Consider the following 23,042-nt stretch of genomic DNA (forward strand, 5'->3'; position numbering starts at 1 on the left):
AATTTCTCTGATCTTGAAACAAGCTTTAGAGTTTCTCTTACTCTAGAGTTTTGTCAAAGTTTGTATTTTAAATAATTTTTCCTTATAACTCTCTCTCTCTTTTTAATAGAACTATTAAAAAAATTATTTTCTTTTTCCTGTTAAAAATAATTGTGTCTGGTCTTGATAGATAGGAAGCTTCTTATATTTCAGTCTTTGACTGAGTTATGCATTTTATTTTAAAGCAGGTGAAGATTTAAATGTAATTTTAACTACAGATAAATAATTGAATAAATAAAAGCCCAACTTCACATTTCAAAGAATTGCCCCTATTAAAAAAAAAAAAAAAACATCAAAAAATAAGATTACTCTAACCAAAGAGCTTAATAATAAACAGTGCAATTATAGGCTTAGATTCTGTGGGACAGAAAATCTCTCAAATCTAACGGTAGTTTATACAGCTACAGAGATATGTAGAATTCCTCAGGTGTTAAAAAAACAAACAAACAAACAAAAACCCCAAACCACAACCAAACAAGAAAACCTCCAGTTCTGGAGCTCTGGAGTAAGGCTTTGCAAGAGTTTAAGGAGATGTTCAAAACAACACCAGCAAGAGCTAAATATCTATGGCTACCAAACACTGTTTGGGTTTTACAAATCACCAGTGAGCTTATTTGACCTGAATTTCCTGGGTTATTTGCAAGCACTTATGCAAAACTCTACATGCATTCTGTAGAAAGAAAGAAGAAAAAGGGAATAAGAAGATGAGACAAGCCGGACATCATCATTGCATAAGGAATACATTCTTCCAACACATCTGTCTGCTGTTTTATCACTGGGTTTTTTTTGTTAATGTTTGTGTGTTAACGTTACTAAGAAAGCCCTAGTGCTGACTGTCATTGTGATTTTAAATCAGCTTGTATAATTTCTATTTACATAAAATATATGCAAAACATCGCTGCCTGATTTGCCAAATGGTCTTCTATTAGTAAACTCTTGCTGTGTGGAGGAAAAGGAACACCTCCAACCTGTGCTGTATCAGACAGGAAATGAGATTAAGTGCTAAAGTAGTTTCTTTTACTGTTTTGTTTTACCTTTGCATGTATTTTGTCTGCATTTGTCACTTGATTTAGGAGACAGTTTATTTTGCAAAGTTAGAAGGAACATAATTGCTCATTAAATCTAATTACACAGATCCAAGTTTTAAAGTTCATCTCTATGAAGAGAGTGAAAAGTGGCCAGTATTGTCTGCTCGTTTCCTACACTGTGGAAAAAAAAAAAAAAAAAAAAAAAAAAAAAAAAAAAGAAGGAATTTTGATGATCAAGCGTGCAAAATAATTTCAAAAGTAAACTTTAGTCCTTTTAGGCCAAAGGGGTGATATTTCAGAAAACAATTAATTCTAAATGAATTCTAAGAGCAATCTTTAAAATACAAAGTCTTTGGAGACCTCGGCTCCAGTTGTTACCACAGAGAGACTGGATTTGCTTCCATGGGCACACGCTACAATTTCTCCTTTTCACTGTTCTCTGAAAGAAAGAAAAAACAACAAAAAAAGGCTGACTTGCATACACTGTTCAGCCCTTGCTTTGAAGATGATTGGAAGAATTTCTTTCCAATTTTTTTAATGTTCTTTATATGGTTGCATGCAATTACTAATTAATGGATAAGTTAATTTTTATAACAGCCTCAGGTAGCAGAAACAGCTGTATTATTCCCATTTTATGGATGAAGCATAATAAACATCGGGTAAACAAAAAGTCTGTTCATTTTAGACGCAGAATTTGAGAATGTAGGACCTCATTGTTTACATAATGGTATTTTCTGTTACAGAGCTACATTGTCAAAGCATAGCTTCCAATGCACTACAAGGTGTCTGTGGTCAGTATTCCTGTAAATCAGACCCTGATTTATTAAGTCACTCAGCATCAAAATAAAGAACAGACAGCTGGTGACTGTCTGGGAAACCCTTTTTTCCCTTGTGTGACATTAAGAGCTTTGTGACAGAGGCCAGGACCTCACCAGTTCTCCAGCAGAGCATTCAGCTACCTAAGATTTTCTTTTCTTCATAGTTCACTGCATCATCCCCTTAATGTTCTCCACCTTCTGTAATTGACAATTTGGGGGTAATGCAGAGAAGATACACCTCTGCAACACAAGCTATTCCAAAGTAACCTCATCACATCTACTCAGGCAGCTTTGCAAATAGGGGTGTTAGCCATCCTGACTGTGATTCCCATCAGAGTACCCACACCCTAGTTCTGATGGAAAAAGGAAGAGAGATCTCATACTAGATTATTAGCATTGTTTCAAAAAGGAAGGTAGTTCAATTCTCCAAAGGATGACAGAAATATACAAGTTCATAAACATACATGAAGTGAATCTTATGATTCTGAAAGTACCATCACAAATTGCAGATGTGATTCAGAATAAAACTTAAAGATCTGCTGGATGCCACCAGTATAAGCAAAAATTACATCAATATGATTATCCATACTTTAGGGACTTATTATAATTTTAGCTAATTAAGTCAAAATGTCAATGAAGACAAAGGAAATTGAACTTTTTCATGCAAGATTTCCAGAATCTCAGGAGATAATTTAAAAACCTCACATGCAATATCCAGTGGAATATTCAGCATAGTTAAGGAGGGAACATTTAATATTCAAAGTAAACCAATAATTTTCCATAAAAAGCTGATTTATGTAAAAGACTAATCAAAATATTCATTTCCTGTTTGTAACTTGACTTGAGCCCACATCAATTGAACTACAAAGCCATAAAATACATCTAATGGTTAAGCAGCAATAAAATACTTAATGAGCCAGATGATACTTTCTAATGCCACTGCTCCTGATTTGCCCTTATAGGGGAAAAAACCAAAACCAAAACAAACAAGAAACCCACCACAACTTGGATGCAATTCTCAGTTGAAATATTGCTTCTCTGCCAGGAGAAAGAAGCTGTAGAGCTGTCTTATACAGTCTACTGGGTATTCAGGGAGAAGAGAGAGACATATGACACTGCTCCCCTGTCTTTCTGGATAGGAGCTAGAAAAAGTGAGTACAAGCTATAGTAAAAATCAACTGGGGCAAACATTAGAAAATTATTCTTTGAATTCTGTATCTGTGGAACTAACACGTGAGGCTGGGCCTAGTAATTCTAAAGCAGGGTACAGGAAATGCAAACTACTCAATCCCCAAAAGCCATACCTTCTAACAGTGGTAGATCTACCTACCAAGAATACCTATATACTGGGGAGGTTTTTCCACGAGCACTGCACTTGAAATAATGTTTCCTAGTTGTGAGCGCTCAGATAACATCAAAGTAGTACCAGAACAAGAAGTGAACTTTTTCTATTCTCGGCTTAGCTTTCCATAATAAAAGGTTTAGAAGGCACCTAAAGCCGGTCTCTATCTGCCACTTTAATTAACAGCAAAAAGCATATGAAAAAGCCTTGGAACATACATGCAGGAGGCACAATGTACTATATCTGAGACACTATTAAAATAACAAAGACAAAACCTGATGAGATTTTCTATATATTGTAAGAGATGTCTTTTGTCAGTATTGGAGACTATTTTAAAGAAAAGAGCTTTTCAGCTTTTCATTACTGGTTTGAGGCTTTGCCAACTCGAGTGTGCATCATCTCATTTTTGAAATAAGAGCTGGAATGACCGCTGGGAGTATAGTCTGCTAAGAGAGCTGATTGTCTAATTTATCTACAGAAGCTTTTCAGGAGACCAAAAATAATAATAGCACTACGTATTAAAATACCTCATTTGATTATCCCTAGTCCACAGGTTTTTAAGGGGGGAATGCTGTCACAAGTAACACAAGGACCTGGAGCAATGACCTAAAATTCTAAAAACCTTTGAAGTTTGAATTTCCAGAATAGTCAAATTCCACCGGGAACTGAAGTCAAGCTATTGGTTTTGCTTTTCTTAAGTAAACCCTTTGTATAAGTCCTGAAAAGCAGCTTTTACTTTCACCATGTTCATAAAACCCAACACCTGATTATCTACCTAAGAGATTCTCTTATGTTCCTGATTATGGCAACTCCATGCCACAGGGCAGGGATGGATTAGTTCAGCATGAGCTAATTCCACAGTCATAATGGCTAAAGATTGCACTACAGACGCCCCCATAGGCATTCACTGGTTTAGGCTGGTCTAAGTGAAGAGGTTGTTGGCTCGTATTTTGTTACAACAGACCGTTATGCCAAAGGATATCTTTATGGAGAGTTTGTGTTGATGATTTTCCCAAGCTGATCATGAGGAAGAGGTCAAATTATTCTCCTTCGACATTTACACTGCAGTTGTCACCATCCAGTTTTGGCTCACATACAAATATGAGACTATTCTTTAGTGCAACCTCCAGGAGCAAGAAAAGCTCCCTGCTCCTTTTGCATGACTCTGGAAATGAGAAAGGAAGTTTTCTCAGAGGATGTAGGTCATAACTATGTCCCCTACCATCTGGTCCTTGAAACCCAGTAAAGGAGGCTGAATATATTGCATTCCAGCAATCTCCATTGACAGACAGTCCCTCAAGGATTTTAACTAACTGGTGAAGTTTAGAACAACCTCCAAACTTCTCTAAGCTCCACTACAACTGCAGAAGTCTTATATTGGCTGGCTCAGTAGGAAACTAAAACTATCTCCTACATCTGCTTTCCCTTTTACTAGAGCTGATCTCTATGTATTTGCATTCAGAAAATTCATACCTGAAACGCAACTATTTTCTCATGTAATTCTTTTAATCAGTGACAGAGCATTTATATATTTAATTTTAGGCTACATTTGATGGTGGTTAATACTTTAATTAGCTATTTACACATGGTAAAAATTACAGAAGTAATTAAAGATATTCAGATTAATTAAAGGCATTAGGCAGTATTAAAAGTGAGAGAGCAGATTTTCATTAAATCTTTCAAGGTTTTTTATAATCTCTTCTGTTGAGAAATAAACTATACTAACACAATTATATCTGAATCAGCTAGCTTTGCACTACCATCACCATGATGTTTAAAAAGAAAGCCAAAAGCAGGGCATGAATTTGTTCTTTGCTGTTTATCAAACATCCTATCCATACAGATTAACTTTCTTTTCTCTCCATCTATTTGTTTTACCGGTACTCATACAGAATGACAGGTAGTAAACTAAATTGATTGAAATGCTTTCTTAGTCTCACTGTAGCTTATTCATACTCTTCCAAACCATTTGAGAGAAATACCTTTTAGCTTGCCTGAAAAACACTATTCAGACAAAGATCCCTCCTTTATCTACTTAAAACTAAGTATAATCCAGAGGACTGTAGATACCCTGTGGATTCCAGCGTCACTGTTAGACACTCTCTAGCATATTAAGCCATCATGAATGCGTTACTGTGTGTATGGGTCCCAAGCTTTTGTGGATTTTCCCATTTGTGGATGGGGCAGTGCCAAGATGCACCATGTGGCAATTGCGTTTTGCCAGCTGCTGCCTGGGGAACCTGTAGCATGGTGCTCTGCTGCCCAGCACAGACCTGCCAAGGCTGCCAGCCTGCCCCTACACGGAACCAACACTTGTGGGATGAAAAAAACTCATGTGAAGCACATGCAAACACTGAGGGGAAATATCAGTTTTCTGATTATTCACGCATACAGACTGTCCCAAAGCATGAAACCTACTTAGTAATGGTGGACTGAAACATTCAGATAACCAAGAGGAAAAAACAACAGGCTAAGACTTGCACCCAGAATAAGAAAAGCAAAAGACTTGCAGATACCAGAAAACCTGGTATCACATCTGGTGAACACCACCTCCACGAACATAATTCCCTTGCAGTTTCCTTGGTTAAATTACCAGGAATAAGATAACCTATAACATTATAAAGCAAGTCTCACCAGGTCATTTAGGTCAAGCAATTTAGGATGGAGCATACAGAGGAGCAAATGACGCAACTGTTTAGATTCAGACTATCAGTAAGACACGTGCTACTAGATCATATTGCTCTTTCCAAATATCACGATGGAGGCTAAAAGACTTGTAAATTCAGTCTTCCTGCTGTATATACGCAAGCCAGAGTAAGATATTTAATTTCTTTTACTCACAAATGATTCATCCACATGAATGCTGGTGCTGTTTGTTCCATTCCCATATGTTCTAGAATACTATTTTGTCCTACTTTTGTGCATATACAAAATTAGAATTGTAAGTTGCACCACTTTTAATCTTTAAATTGGTTTTATTTACAACCACTAAAGTTCCTTGATTATTTCTAGTAACATTTGCATCAATGTTTGCTTAAATTATTCATGACATTTCAGTTATATCATTGGGTGCTTCAAAGTAAAACTCAAAGTAACTTTTCTTTCCTGAGAACAAAGATATACTTTCCTTGCTCTCAAGCAGAAATTCATAGGAAGATGAAAGAAATGCCAAGAATTGTTAATAAACAAATTTGTGGAGTAAATTATAAACAGAAATATGAAAATATTCCCAGTAGAAATAGAAAACTATCTCTAAAAATGCCTCCAAACACCAATTAAGTCTATCCAATTAGGATAATATTTGATTTAACTAGGTCAGGACTCAAGAAATTTTTTGCTGCCTAAGTAGCATCTGAATTACATGTCCTCCCTATGTGGGAAAAGCGACTGGAGAAAGTTGTACTGCCATAAGCCAGACCCAGAGGAGGAAAGAGCCACTTGGAGATCCACTGTGTGCTCCAGAGTAGCTGCTGGTGCCAGGTAGAGCTTGCCCCGAGCCCATGAAAGCATGCAGCGCTGGGCTATGGCATTGCCCTTGTCTGCCTCAGCCTTGGGGCTCAGGCCTGAGGGATCTGTGGGGGTCAACAAAGCAGGAGATGGGGCAAGTGCAACCTATTTCATGTCCCTGTTGCCCTCTTCCCCCACTCCAGATACAGACACTTTCCCTTCAATATATGTAAAGGGAATAAACCATATAAAAGCATATAACAGCAGCATTTGCGTACACTTCTGCTTTTTTAAAGATGAGAAATTGGAACTGTATCTTTTCACCCTTAAACAGCTAAAAAAAAAAAAATGTACAGCAGGTTTCAGAATCCTATATATTTCGTTCACCACAACCTTATTTACATGTTCTGACATGGAGAAAAACATCATATTTGTATAACACAATGGAAGAGCAGGACATTATGAAACTTCTGATTCAAAGCTTTGAATTAATACTCTAAATCTAAAGCCTTTATTCTTGAAGGAAATACATATAATGATTTTTGTGAACGTAAGCGACAGTATTTATAAATGAAATGCACCTTCACAGTAATTAAATCAACTATGCAATTTAACATTATGAAATTGGTGGTAACATTTATTTCATAGGACTGAGGTGAATTATCCCTCAGGAAAAAAAAAAAATGCATGAAAAGCACAGACTTATTTTTTATAGTAATTTTGCTTCCTCAGGAGGTTTCCTCAAGTGCATGATTAAACATATTTATGTTTTTACAACACATTTATGATTTCACACCAAATCATATGAAATGTGAAATTTCAGATGGCTTTGAATCACAACCAAGTGGAAGTGTGTAAAAGGCTGCCAATATTTGCCTGAAACACCACATTGTGACAATAGCAGATGATCCCAATATGCAAGTGATAAACCAGTCACAACCACTAATTGAAATAGGTGGCTGCTTACTTCATCAGAAGAAAATAGAAAAGTATAGCTAAATAAAAAGTTTGGACTGAGCAGCCTTCCTTGAAGAATGATTTAATTGAATGGTAGGAAAAAAAAGGAAGTGCTAAACTGTCTCTTATCAGCTTTTGCATTAGAAAGCTAAGCTGCAGCAGTTTAAAATTAAAATTTTGATTAAAAAAGCATAAAATTGATTGCTTTCAGGATGCCTCATACTCCTTTTGTCTCCTATACCGAGTCACCCTAAAGAGGTAGTGTCTCATAAACGCTGAAAGTTAGAAATGAAGGGTGAACCAAGGGACTGGTGCCATGACCCAAGCACCAGCCCCATAGGACACTGCAGACACAAGGCACATTAACTACAGCTCTGATAAAAAGACACTGTACCAGGTCCAAACCAATTTCTTTAGTTCAGCCGAAGATTTCAGCATTTCTGCAAGAGGAGAGTTTAAGAGAAAAGAAGGCAGGACAGATGTTTTTCCAATTCTTGTTTGCCACCTTCAAACTTACCAAGGGAAGAGAAGAATCATCAGGGAGCGAATATTATTTTTCGTGATATTTCCATTAGCCAAAGTGTGAATGATGTCGTCATCATCTGCCACATTGACAAGAGTCGGTGAAAGCCGTAGAAATACAATCCACACTTTAAAATCTACAAATATTTACTTTCTTTATGGCAAGAGAAACAAGAAAAGGATGCAGTGAAAATGTATGTTAAGTTGTTAGAACTGTTTAGGCTTAAAGAGATATTGAATCTTGGTAGGTGCACACAGATATCTAAAAAAAATAATAACTATTATTCTACGGTAAATATCTTGAAGAAATGATCTGAAAAAAGACACACAACTACTAAGCATTATCTGAATAGCAATAAATGACTAATGATGTAAAGCAAAGGCGACAGATGGTCCACACTTCACAAGCTAGCCTGAAACATGGAATGAGCTCAAGCAGTTCTTCAGGCCTAGATTGGTAGAATGACACAGTAGGAAGGTATTTTCATTTACTTGAAATGTTTTGGTAGTATTTTCTTTATACATCTCTTGCACTTTCTTATAGTAGTGTCTGTCATCCTAACACTTTTATTTGATCCCAATATAATTAGAAGATGCCAAAGAAATTATAAAAGGGTACAACATCCCCAAAGGAAAAGGTGAGATGGGGAACAAATTTAATTCTTAAAATACATGTCATGGGAGAGAAAATATCTGATACAGACAAACTAACAAACTAAAATGTATAAGCTGGAAAAACAAAGTTTGGTCTTCAAAATGCAGAGAGGGGGAGAATTTTAAAAAGCAGTATATTCACTTTTTTTTTTTTTTTTTAAGAAGCTGTTCAAGGATACTCTTCCAATCTTAAAGATCAGTAAATTAAAATTTACTTGAATAAGCATACTCTTGTAGCTACATTAGACACTTACTCACAAGGTGACATATAACTTCAGAGATGAAAACTGCCAACCTAGTCAAATTTTATTAAGGCAGTCACATTCTTTAGATACAATCACACTGCAAGCAATGCCAATTAAAATTGGATCATTTGACCTTCATTGTGGAAAAAACCCCTTTCATCTTGCTTAAAAAAAATAATTATTAAGATATCTACACACAGAAGGAAGACAAAGCTTTATTTCTACTTTCTAGTTCAAATAGTCACTATTCTTTGTGGTCTTCAAGATCTTGAATCAAAATTTAAGAATTCATGAAGGTCTGCTAAAAGTAATCAGTGGGAAGGGAAGCACTATCTCGTCTAAAAATGAAGATTTTTCTCATGGTCTGAAAATAAGTCAGTGTTGAGGTTCAGTTTTCACTAATGAAAAGTTAAAAATTATCCACATTAGTATTTGGAACATCACATTTATTTTTCAGTTTTAGATTTTGCAGTGAATCGTGTCTGAAAATAGTACGGTATGGCAACCACTAGAGCAAGTCCCAAGATACAAACATTTGATTTTAGATATTTTGTTCCTGAACTATCGTTTGTGTGAAAAGGATAAAAGACTTGCAACAGAAAATTCTGCAAACACTTAGTTGTCATAATTTCAAAGATAAAACCAAACAAATTATAACAACTTCTTATGACAAAAAGCTACATTAAGGGGAATATTGTTCTGGAAACATGCCGTGCTGTTAGCACTGTTTCTTGGTACATGGGTGGAGACCTCACAGCCACTCAAACTGAATAAGCTTTAGTGACATATATTGAATGACTAGCTCTTCTCTTTTCCTCTGTAATGTTTTAGTATCTATCTTCTTTCTGTGGCACTAAAAGGACTTTATTATGAAGCTGAGAAACCATTTCTTTTGTTGTCAAGAGAAATATTGACCAAATCAGCAAAATAAATGCTTTGGGTTTTCAGACATACCATTTTGACTCTAGCAGCACTGTATTAGGCGTTGTATTAACATGTATATTAGGAGGCATCTTCTCATATATTCACAAAATAACTCACTAGGCATTTGATACAATCTGCACTAATAACATCAGTATTTCAGCTATTTTTAAGGATGCTTCCTAGAGAAAAAGTAGAGTACTGAACAGCAGCAGCAAATGACCTTCGATATGCACGTGTATGCATTTACATACTACTAGCTGTCAAGTCAGGAAATCTGATCTCACATCAAAAGCATTCCCAGACAGTTCTGGGGAAAACAAACAAACCAACCAAACCCTTACTCCTTCACTGCACCCTTTCTCCAGTTTTAAATACATACATAAATAGAACACAGTATCAAGTGAGTTAATGGCCATTTACCTGAAATAAGAAAAGGGGTGGGGGTGGGGGAGGGGGTAGAACAACAAAAACCAAAAAGAAAAATAAAGAAGCCTTGTTTTCCTCTCCCTCTCATGATTCACATTCTTGGCTTTACAAACTTGGCTCTGCTTCTGATGACATACGATGCAGCCATAAATAGCAGTCCTTGTTATCAAGACAGGTTCATATCAGCTCTGTTTAATAAAGCAAGAGCTGTAGTTACTTTCCGTCTCTCTGATTTGTACATTTTCTTCCTCCCCAGAGAGCTCTTGGGTGTGACACTTTCTTTACCTGGAATCACTCCAGAGCAGTCACCTACCATTTGTTCAATGTCTGGTTTTGAGCTGGCCCCAAGGTGGTTAGGTGGTAGGACTAAGAAGTACCACAAAGCTCCAATAACTGCATTCTAATTAGTTAGGGACTTTGGGGCACAAAAGGGATGCTTTACTTTTAACATTTTTATTGAAACATCTGCCCTCTCAGATAGTTGTCTTGGAGGAAATCCTGGGCTAACTGTACCCTTTCAGCTGCCAGAAGTGACATTTCAGCTTCTCTTCTACTGTGCAAAGTTAATATCTCATTAGGGACTGTTAAGGGTCTGTACATGTGCCGTGGATTTGAGGGATCTCTCACCGCACTCCCTGTGCTAAAACGTTTGACAGCGTTAAGGCACACTGAAGTTATGATTCAAATAAGGATGTTCATTGAAATTGGTAGAATCCTTAAAAAGCAGCTTGTGAAATGCTGGTGAATATAGTGAAAAAGTGAGGTATAGGAAAAAAAAAAAAAAAGGGTGAGTGAATTATAAATGATGAAAGCTCAGAAGGATACAGCTTCCCAGGTTGTGGTAGCCTATGCTATGCACCTTTATTCTTCTATGGCCCGATTGATTTACTGTCATGAAGGCATTATCTTTGACCACACGACAAAATACAGAGGAGAAAATCCTACTTTTTTCTTGAAAGGAAAAGAAAGGCTAATCCTAAAGTTTCTGAAAGAGGCAAGGACTGAAAGTCCTCTGGAAACCCTTAAGTGCTGTTCTTATGCCTGTACCTGCCTCACACACACACTAAAGAAAGAGAAGTATACTGGGCTCAAGTTAATTGGTTATGTTTTTTTTTAAATTCTCAGTGTAGACTAAAACTAGAAACAGAAGTAAAACCTGCACAGTTGTTGCTGCCTTGATAGTGGAAATGCAACCACAAAATGCCCTCTCAAACCCCTCCTTCATACCCCAAAGTCTGTTGTGATGCAATCTGCGCTGCCATTGCTATGGTCCCCCCTCCTCAGCTCCTTCTTCTGCCCTCCTGTCAAAAGCCTTTTACTCAAAGGCTCTTTCCAAATAAAGCACTTCTCTCTTGGTCTGGACAAAGGTCCCTTTCAGTCTCTGGTAGGATACACTTTAGATGCTGACAGGCTTTTTCATGCATCTGGAAGGTTTTATCTCTGCTGCCCCTTTTGCTTTCATCTCTTTCACAACAGCAGCTTCCCCAAACAGAAGAAGTGACAGGGAGCTGATATGATGTTGCTCTCTTCACAACATTCACAATATGACGACAAACTTAGGTACAGCTATCTTCTCAAAATTAATGTCTAGATGCCCTTGTTACAAAAAACCTGCTCCTGTTCCCACATGGGACAGACCTGCCATGGCTACAAGGCCAGGAAGCCCCTTACAGGTTCTCACTCACTGTCCAGAGAGGATGACTCGGTTTCTAAAGACTGCATTTCCAGAAGTATGGATGCTTCTTAACCAGCAAACACCTGTGCCATTTGTCCCTAAGTGATTATGTCAATAGAGTTCAGGCTGTACTGATGGTGTTAGTGCACTTTGGAAGTAATTGGATAACTTGCACTAGATCCTCTGTCACATGAAAGACTTCCTCAGTCCAAAGATATTTTCCACAACCCACCTTATTGTGGCAAAGTATTAATGTTGAAATTTTCTACTTACAAAATAAAAATGTTCTCCTATTGAAAAAAACCAAGCAAACAAACTTTGCCTAACAAATAATGAAAAACAAATAGCATTACTTGCTCAATAGTTTGTCACTATTCTTACCATAATACAATCCAGTAAATTAAAATCTAGTGGAAAAAAACAAAGTACCATGCCTTAGAAACACTCATTCTTACAAACAGCTATAACTTAGAGATGACAGTGTCCCTATTAACAGAGTACCTGTTTAATCTTATAACTTTTTCTATGCTCACCATTTGATAAAGTTTGAAAAACGCAGAATTCAGCTGCAAAACTGCATGTAATGAGAGCAGGCTGTAACATCATACTATCTTCCTTGAGGCTAATCACTTTATAATGAGTTTAGTGAAAAGTACCTATGCAATAAGTTGCAGCTGACAGCAGCCCAAGGGAACCTCTAAGTGCTAAAAATTAGCTGCTGAGGGATGCTGAATCTCATCTTTCTGATGATAGAAAACAGCTTTCTTTCTAAAATACATGCAGTTTAAACTAGACATAAATCAAACAGATGGTAAAAAAATTCTTTCGCTATGGGCTTTATCCCATTTTTATTCTTTCTCTCTTATGAGGTAACAAGATACTTTAAAAGGAGATTAAGATTAGTCATCCTGCTAGAGATCCAGTTATACTAATTTGTGACATTGTATTACTTGGGATTCCAAAAAGACTTGGTTTTGTATCAACTTGCCTTGGTGAGCTACACAGTCTAAGTGAAGGCCTCTACTGCCTTCTCTGAGAACAGAAACTCAAAGAACAAAATTCTTCCCAACCAGATCCAAAGAGTGGAATTAAGCCTTTTTTTTTTCGCCCCCTCTTCTGTTGTTTACAGCAGAAAAGCTCTCTTTATTGTTCTGTACAGCCAATACATTGTTCTACCAACCACAACAATTAGTTGCTATCATGATGCAGCATGTTACACAAATTTAGGTTATCTGGGAAATCTGTGGTTCTAAAAATAAACAGTTTAATATTACAGAGCATAAAGCTAGGGAAAAAGTCATCTCTTTGTATTCCAGGACTATGAACCATGAGGAAAAATAATTCTGAAATAATTGATTGGTAATACACAGAGATATAGAAACTCTGAATTATAAATCCACTAATTCTTTATGTGAAAAAAATCACTTTTGCTACTGAAGTAACTGTAATGATGAACACTGCACCTATCTTTGTCAATATATTTGCAGGGTGGTAAGATAACTGTTTACGATAGCTCTAGGGAAATGTACAGAGTTTACAATACCTGCTCTCAAAATTGGACTTAAATATTTTCATTATACTAAATAAATCACTTTACAGACTAACCCAACATTCTTTAATGGAAAAAGCCATAGGAAACTTATTCATTGCCTGTTAAAACATTTAGGTGAAATACTGTATATAATTCCATCCCAGCCTTTGTGGAATAAATACATTCATCAGCTATGTGAGATTAGCATTCCTTAATCTATTATCTGTATGCACAACACACTTGTTAACCACATCTACTTGAGAAATAACAGAGTTCTAGTTCAATTTACCCCAAAATGCATAATTATATATAATTTAACAGATAGCCATCTACTTGGGTATTGATTGACAAATACGGGCAATTAGATGTACATCTAGAAAATGGTGTAACTGCATCAAAATAATCATTCCAAGCTTTTTGCAAACTGGTAAAAAAGTATGTTTTGACATACTGGAATTATACCCAACACAACCATATACTTTAACTGTGATCGTAATTTGCATATCTACCTATATTCATCCAACATATACCTGCTTATTATATTTTACTCCAGGTTGCTCTTTTATTATTTATGAAATATAAACCCACAATTATTAGAACAATTTTCTAAAGTAGAATGTTTGAATGGTAAGGAAAAATAGCTCCATTTTGTACAAGGAAAATGATCTAAAATTTTTGACAACACAACAAAAAATATAACCTACATTTTAACACTTACAAATGACCTGAAATTAATTCATGCTAAGTTTTTTTTTGTCATCAAACCCTGCTGAGATATGAAAAAAAGTTATTTAAGAGTTTACTCCATTAATTTTTCTCTTTTTCTTTATTTATGGTTTTCAATGAGATCTGAAGATGTATTTTCAGAGCCATAAGAAATCTTTAAAGAAGTCTGACAACAGCTTAGTCTGCTAGACTCAAAGCATTCAAGATAAGCTTCAAATATGAAATAATGGCTGCTTATCTGAGTTGGAATCCACATCCAAACCATTTCAAGTGAGTCGTCATATACAGCAGCCCTTAGGTCGCTTTAGTAATCAGCAACACAGAGTTCATTTGGGATGGGATGAAGCTCATAATTCAATTATTTACAATTAATTACAAGGACGACTGTCTAATGCACTGAATAAAATGGACATCAAAGGTAAAATAAACAAGAGTCCCACCTTAGTTTAATGAGATTTTTTTTGCATAGAAGAGGTAAATTCAGTCAATTCACCCACAAATAGGTGCTGAAAATGTAGATATTTATCACTTAATTCCAAATTTAATTGTGGCATAAATTCAATGTAAACAAAGTGCATTGAATTACAACTGTGTTGTAGTAACTGAAAACTAGTTAACACTAGTATGGGAAAAAGAATCATATTTGAATAACAACTATTGTTTGAACTCACGAGTATATTAGGTAGAAAACTGCTGTCAGATAGAGTAGTATAAAAACTGCAAAACCACTTCCTACATTATTACAAATTAAAGTAAAAATTCTTGATATATTTTCCAGGAAATATTGATTGTTAGAATTGATGCTGCAATTAATATCCACCAAGATGCACCAATGTTAATTAAATTCATGTAAATTAAATCTTGGAAAGATAATAGCTATTAATTTAGCATTAAAACATCAAAGGGTAAAAAGTGGGAAATAAGCAATGGTGAAACTATTTTAATTCAGTAATACAGAAAGAAATTCTAATGATTATATGGAAACCGCTGTGATCTAATGGCAGATATAACTAGAACAGCTTAATTTCCATTATGTATTTTTAGATTTGATTCAATGTGCTTGGCAACTGTTTTACAAGATCGCCAAACCAGTCTACGGAAGGCGGGTATATATACCCATAGCAAACAAACTAACGACTTCGAGATTCTGCAAGTTGAATCTAATAGCACACCAGAGACCATGGCTTATGCTCCTATATTCAAGAAAATATTTATTTCTGATCTGCTTTAATAGGACACACTTTGGAATCTAAATCCTGCTTCAGATCTGCCACACTAACACAGAGACTGTCAAATAGTGTGTTGTTTCTGACAGTATTCTGATAAACTGTTCCAAAGCACAGTAAACTCCGTCTTTACAGAAAAACTTGGCAAAGAGAATTGACCCAAACCTTCATATCAAAGGTCTACCATTTCATTAGAGTTTTGATATGTGTATTTGTCTAAATTGCTGCTGTTCAAATTAATGTTTTAAATTATTGGTGAGAAATAAAGCATTCCTACCAGCAGCATGAGAGTTTTTGCTACTCGGTGCTGGCGTCTTCCTTCTAAAGCCCCTCCAGGTGCTCCGTACTATCCCCTTTGCTCTCTTTCCCAGATCTACTTTTATTGGTCCTCTACAACTAGACTCGGCACCTTAGAGATGCAACTCCTTTTCCTAGGTTGCATCCACAGCAAGCTGAAAGTCCCAGGTTTGCTCTATTTCTTTTATCCTTCTCACAGCTCTATCAGAAAATCACTTTTGTAAAACAGAGGCTATTCACAGCATATATGTGGTCCTTGACCTGACAGGTATAAATCTCTCTGGCACAGGGAAAAACCAATCCCTAAGTCACTGCTTTGGAGGGAACAACTGCTCTCCTTGGGTGTTAGCTCTCAGTCTTAACTACATCATTAAATGAGGTGGGAGAAAATACCAGTTAGACAAAATGACTTTTGCTTATTAAAAGCATTACCATAAACCTGTATCGCTTATCCTCATACAGAACAAAAATGACCAAAGAACTACATCACAGTCTATATATCTTCAGTTTCTTATGCAGCCATCAATACCATCATTTATTTTACAGTCTGTATATACTTAGACTGAAAGGGGACTAAACAAAAGCAATTGCTTTGTTGCAGTCTTGGAAGTAAGCCAGATACCTAAGCATTCAGAAAGATTTTAGAAAAGATACATAGGGATATCCTGAAAACGCACAGACTTTTAAAAGGGAACACATTTCTATAATCTCTATGAAGATAGAAATGAACCATGGAATAGGAAAAGAAAAATAATCAACAAAACCATAGTCAGTTTGATTTTCTGCTGATGAAATGTCCTCCAACAATTAAATGTCATTTTCTGCATAAGTAAAAAAATTGGGAGAAATATCCAAACTTTTAGACATATGTTTTAACTAATCCAAATGCATTCATTTAGAGGAATGTACACCATTAACCAATCTGGGGAACTAGAAACCCAACATGATATTAGAATACCAGCAATCATTACTCACTTTGACATGAGCTGTGGTTTCAGGGAGCATATTTTTTTTGCAATACAGAGATGCTAAGTCTGTTTTCAGCCTGTTGCAGAAACATTACAAAGGTCTTACACTATCACCATAGTAAATGAAGTTTTTCTTTACTGAAGTTTTTTCTACTTCATTGTTATATGAACGTAGGCCCTTCAATAAATTTTAGCTCTGTTCCAGTCACAAGAAATGCCCTTTGAGGACAGTAGACATAATGAAGTTGCCAAACAAAAATCAAAAAAGATTGTGGTAAGTAGAAAAAAAACCCAAAGTTTTGCATTCACTCCATTGCTATTTGCAACTGAAGAGATTGTTTGAACATATGACTGCTTTATATGACACAGACTAGGTAATTTATTAACTATTAAACACAAAGCCCCATAAAAGGCTAAATCTTCAAAGAATGTTTTCCTGGTGTCTGTCACTTAGTAATTATAAAGTCCTCCCAGCTTAAACGTCAGGGACAAAACCACTGTTCTAATTACAAGCCAAAGACATTAAAACGCACTATCCACTTCATGAATAAATACATATGGAAAACCTCACACTTGTAGCTTCTGCTGGTATAGCTGCTCCCAGGGGCGAGATAATAAGCGGGAAGAAACAAAGACTTGCACTCTCAGCAAAAATGGAAAAGTTTATGTACCAAAACCCAGTTACATAGTTACGTATCTTTTTACTGGCAAGCAACGAACAAACAGGTCAACGTGTTTTGGCATCTAACCACCTCCCACAGGACCCAGTGAGCAAGGCATCCATGGCAATGCAACTGCTTTTTTGCAATGGTGCACTAACTTTGGCATGCAGCTAAAATACTGCAGACATTTGTACGTTAAAAGGTCAAGAGAAGAGCTGTTTTTATATGAAGCCATTTCTGCATTGCACCAAGTTCCCTTTAAAAGAGGCTATAAAGACAGTGGTTTCCTAATTTGAAAGTATTCCTAGAACAGGGTCTTTGGAATTCCAATATGCCCACCTCTATGCTGCAGTGCTTGAAAAGTCTGCAAATAAAAAGCATACTGAAGCAGATATTGGTATAACTGAAGTTCCTGGGGCTTCTATTTGTGTAAAGTCAGATGTTATCATTCAGTTTAGATTTCTGTCATCTATTAGATATCTATGTAGAAATATTTGATTCCTTTTTGACTTCTTAGTATCAGAATGCCCTCTGTTGCTGTGTGAATGAGAGATGGTCTGTAGATCTTTCACCTATTATTAATAGGTTATATTGATTTTTAATGTATAAAATTTCCATTTTTAAAATACCGTGGTTCATAAGCTCTGCCGGACATGTTATTCTGGTACGTCCACCTCAAAAAACACAAAAATGACAGCATGAATTGTTACATACTATTTCTCAGAGGACAGACAGATCAATTGGAATTCCCTTTCATAGCAAAAATAAAGGAGGAAAATTGACATGAGGTCAAGTCCTGTTATTGTATCACTGCAAATGAAATTCCTTTTCCAATACCTTGCCAAAAGAGACCTTAGCCTCATGATATAAAATCTTTATTGAGATTATGTTCACAATGCCTGAACTGATATGATTTACCAAAGTTAACCATCCTGTTATGCTAAAAAGCTTTGCTATCAAAACACTTATTTTAATCCAAGCAAGGACACACTTTGTTACTGAATGAAGAGTATTTTTTAATATCTGAAATGCCTACATCACACTCTCCACCGTCCTCTTCCCTAATGCCTACTTATCCAACACTACACATACTTGTTCAGAACATTCACAAAAATTAATAACAAGTTCACTTTTGTGCCTTTTCTTCATTGCTCTAAGCCCTATATTAAAAACCAAGGTGTTCAAAACAAAAAGAATAATTACTTTTTTTCTCTGTCTCTCTTCCCAGCCACAGAAAACACTCATTAACAAACTGAAGCACTTGAACACAAAAAAGTGGTCTTCCTTTGTCCTCCAGGTCCAGGAGATGCAGATATTTCATCTTGCCTTCCAGAGTCACAAAAATGCTCCTCGACAACATGTTTAGAACCAACCTTTCCTAGCACTGCTTTTTCCGCCATGCCCAACTGCTCCTTTTCATCACCTTCTCTACAGTTGGGAATAAGTAGAAACTCTGCTTTATTTAATTACTGAGTGAAGTGAGAACTTCGGCTACATTTTGAAAAAGGGGATTAATTTATTTACGATATTTAATGTTACTGAAGTCATTTCAGCTGAGTTTATGTATTCAAACTGCTGCGAACCACTGCGGAAAGTCCCACACGTTGATTATTTGTTACCATCTATCCTATGCTTCTTGCAAATACAGATTCAAAACACAAAAATTAGTTATGTCAACACAAATAACAACACTGGTTTCATGCTTCTCCCAAAAATAAATAAACAAATGAACATACTCCAAAACTATTTCAGAGATATTTGAAAACTATATTGACACATGAATCCTACTTCAAAGAACACTAACATCTATGACTTCTATTCCAGTCAACCCCTAGTTTAAAGTTTTTGATATAAGAAAAGATGTATTTGTTTAACACTGGTTGAAACAGAAATGTTTACATCTGAGATTTTAGAAAATCAGATGAAGTAGACAACTCAAAATGGAAATGCTCAAAACACAGCAATTTAAAAATGTGTTTGTGCTGACATGTCTTTTTGCTTCATATGTCCTTACAAAAAGGAGGATTGAAAAGCAAATTTATAAAGCATACTTATGAATTCTGAAAATGTAAATCAGTTCTTAGAATATGGAACTAAATTTATCTGGACAAATAATATTACTTTATGAAGAGATAACAAATGAAGCAGAATTATGGAGCTCCATTTCACATCTGTTTAACATCATGCAATATTAGTGATGTTGGTAAACATTATTATTGTTTTACTATTGTTACAGTTCTTTTAAAATATTTTAAAAGCAAAATTTAAGATTATCATAGCTGTTTTGTTATCAATTAGAATTCATTTAGGGTGATTCATTAATTCTTACTTATCTGCTTATGTGTTGAACAATTGCTTGTGCTAGTTACTTATATTCCATCAAACCGTTTGACTCTGGAGCTGAAAAAATACTAGCATAATTCATCCACCGTGCCACTCCACCCTTACATTACATGTTTCAGCACCCTGCTTACACCTCATCTTGGCTCTTCCTTCTTACCCATGAGAAAGCAAACCTGCCCTTCAGCCAGCCCATCTGACAGGGCTGCTCCTTTTTTGCCGTGGTTAACTGTCAGGGTAACAATGAGGCCAATAACTAAAAGGTATTAATTCCAAGAAATCGTCTCACAGGCCTGAAAGCTTAAGCATTCATCAACATATAGTCATGGAGTAACAACACTAAAATATTATTGCCTTTAGTGTATCTCAAACATAAGAGCATACAGAGCTATGATGGATTATTCCAACTTCTAAAGGATAAAGAGAGTCAGGCAAATGCATGTTGAATACACAAGAATGGGTAATCCTAGTATTCACAGATTTTTTGCCATTTATTGATTGCATTTCTTATTTTTCAGCAGATTATCAACACTTCTGAATCACTCCATATCTAAATTATGCTGTCAGGAAAAAAAATGCTTGAAAAATCACTGGCTGATGACAAACTATAACCTCTTCCACTTCATCCAGTGGCAGAGTTAATTGGTCATTGAAATTTATCACCAAAGCCACAGATTTGTGGGAATGGCCGCTTGCATCTCAAATATTTTGTTGTTATTTCTTTCTTGATTAGAAGCATGTGTGGCTTGCTAGACTTTCCATATAATAAAGTAATTCCACTGGACAACTTAAGGCACCTTTACATTTATTATGAACTAGTTTAAAACAACATCCCCATAACCATAAATAAAGCTGTTAAGGCCTCAGTAAAATACATCTGCTCTGAGTGACAATGTGCTTTTACTAGTGCTTATTTCCACTATTCCAAATGCGCTAAAAGCTGTAAATTAGCTAGAATCAGCTTTAACGTAGAGCTGTAGCAACAATGGAAGTTAATATAGAAGAAAAATATTTTAAAAAAAACAAACAAAATGACTGTGGAAGGAAGTTGCTGTTTTCACAAGCATAGTGTTTCTCTTGACTTTAAAAAGACTGTCCCTTCACCCTTTATTTGTAAGCATTCATTTGTAAAACAGGTCAATATAACATTAATGTTAAGTTCCTAATGTAGCCTTGCTTGTAAAAAAGTATTGAGGGATGGAGGTTTTTTATTCCAATATCTAATTTATGAAAATAATGTCCTCTGAAATGACCCAGTAGATAATGGCACTCTATTTATAGTGATGACAGGTGGAAACAATTAAACTTCAAAGAATTTACTTAAAATCTAGATAGAGAGTGTATATTTATTGATAAGGATTTAACTGGAGCACAAAAAAACTGGCAGGATTTCATACTCTTGATCTCAATTTTTTAAGTTCATATTACGTTAACGGGTTTGTGAGATTATACATCTTGTAAATAAATGCCTAATTAAAGATCCTATAGAAAAATCTTATTACTAGATCATTCCTGCAAAAAAGAGGATAACAAAGACCTGAATGCAACTTCAAGTATCAAACTGTCCATGTTACCATATAACACTGAGTTTGTCCACTAGGAAAAAAAAAACCTTGTCGCAGATTGCTGGAGTAAATAACATTTGCTTTATTATGTGTTTTGCAGAAAACATATGTGGGTTAGTTAAGGTTTGTGTCAGATTTTTGTCCCTCTGGCCTTCAAACTGAAGCTTTGATTTTGTATAGCTCTGTGGAAGAAGTTAAATCAATTTGCAATTACATAGTCTAAAAAATTCACTTCTGTTCAGAGGATCAGCCCAGGGTCTAAGAAACATTTGCATTCTTATTTTGCAAATGATACAATTTAGGTAGTATCCTCTATCCATATCTACTGAAACCCAAATTCAGTTTCTCATCTATTATACATGTGGGACAGTTGAAGAATCTGATCACATAATCTCAAAATATAATTTGAGACACTTGAATGTATTATTCCTTTTGAGACAGATTTCTACACTAATTTTGATTCTCCCTGTTAGAAGGGACTTAATACCAAGAATTAAGAAACCGATTACACACAGAATGCACTGGTATTTCATCTTATAATCACCTCTATTAACATGTGATACCATTATTCATGTTAAGACAGACAGTACTTCTCAGTATTTATGTTCTTTCAGATAATAGTACTCAAGAAAATACTACCCCATGTCAGGCTGTTAGAACAAATCACTCTCACGGTATCAATAGCAACGTGGTTTTCAAACGGAAGTGCCCATAAAGATTTTATCCAATAACAATATTATACAACTACTTTTGTTCATCATTGTGAATAACAGAAGTTCCATTTTCAATATAACTGGAAACTAGAAACATAGTATTCCTAAACATGCACTGTGTGTATCTGACTACAATGACCTATACAAATCTGAAGCAATCCACTTATAGAACCACTGTCAGATTCTGTCTTTTATATTTATTTCAGTGAGTTAAGGCTCTACAGATGTTATGTCTATTCCTATCAGACACACTTTAAATGAAAAGCTTTTCTCAAAACTTTTGTTTCTTTCATGAGGATATTTTCACTGATCCAGACTATTTCCATCCTTTCCTGATGCCCACTTTAAAAATACACAGTGCAAACAAAACTCTAAGGAAGGGGTTCATTTGATGTTTAGCAGGATTCAAAGTGCAATAAAATATTAAATGTGGTTTTGTTTTAAAAATTTAAAGGGATGCAATGAATGGATACCCTCTGGGCTGTGACAGTGTCACAGGAGTTGAAAATCTGAGGAAATGACCAAAATTTCCAGTGTAACTTTGGACAGCTTCTATGTCAAGACAGAACAATTAAGTAATAATCTCTCTTTTAACTCCTCTAAGAGGAGAGCATTTTACTGTTCCTGAAACAAGTCCCTTTGCTCTTAGGAAAATTGGTGCAATAACAATGTAATCCTGAAGTACCTAACAAATATCTTGTTCGGGTCAAAAAGTCTAATTATTTCCCAAAACTTGTTTAAAAATACAAATTCCAAGATTTGTATCTTAAGGAATTCAGCAGAAAGAACTTGTTTTTCCATGATTAAGTTCTACCACCTCAAAACACTCCCTTGTTGAAAATATTGAGATGAAGGTACACAGAACCTACACCTAAATGTAAGCATTTTATGTATACCCTCTGCAAATATTTGAGAATATTATAATTCACTGAGCACA

At 35.5% G+C, this 23,042-nt stretch overlaps 1 protein-coding gene across 1 annotated transcript in view; it reads right to left on the reverse strand.

Annotated features, from left to right (window-relative positions):
• The window catches only part of TENM1 (teneurin transmembrane protein 1), a 571,145-nt gene extending 548,729 nt beyond the window's left edge, over positions 1–22,416 (reverse strand). Inside the window, exon 1 of the mRNA XM_080365640.1 lies at positions 8,149–22,416. The gene's annotated coding sequence lies outside the window, so the exon portion shown is untranslated. The remainder of the gene's footprint in view (positions 1–8,148) is intronic.
• Positions 22,417–23,042: the final 626 nt, after the last annotated feature.

The sequence above is a fragment of the Falco punctatus genome, assembly GCF_963210335.1.
Source record: "Falco punctatus genome assembly, chromosome: 15".
In the NCBI taxonomy this organism is placed as follows: domain Eukaryota; kingdom Metazoa; phylum Chordata; class Aves; order Falconiformes; family Falconidae; genus Falco; species Falco punctatus.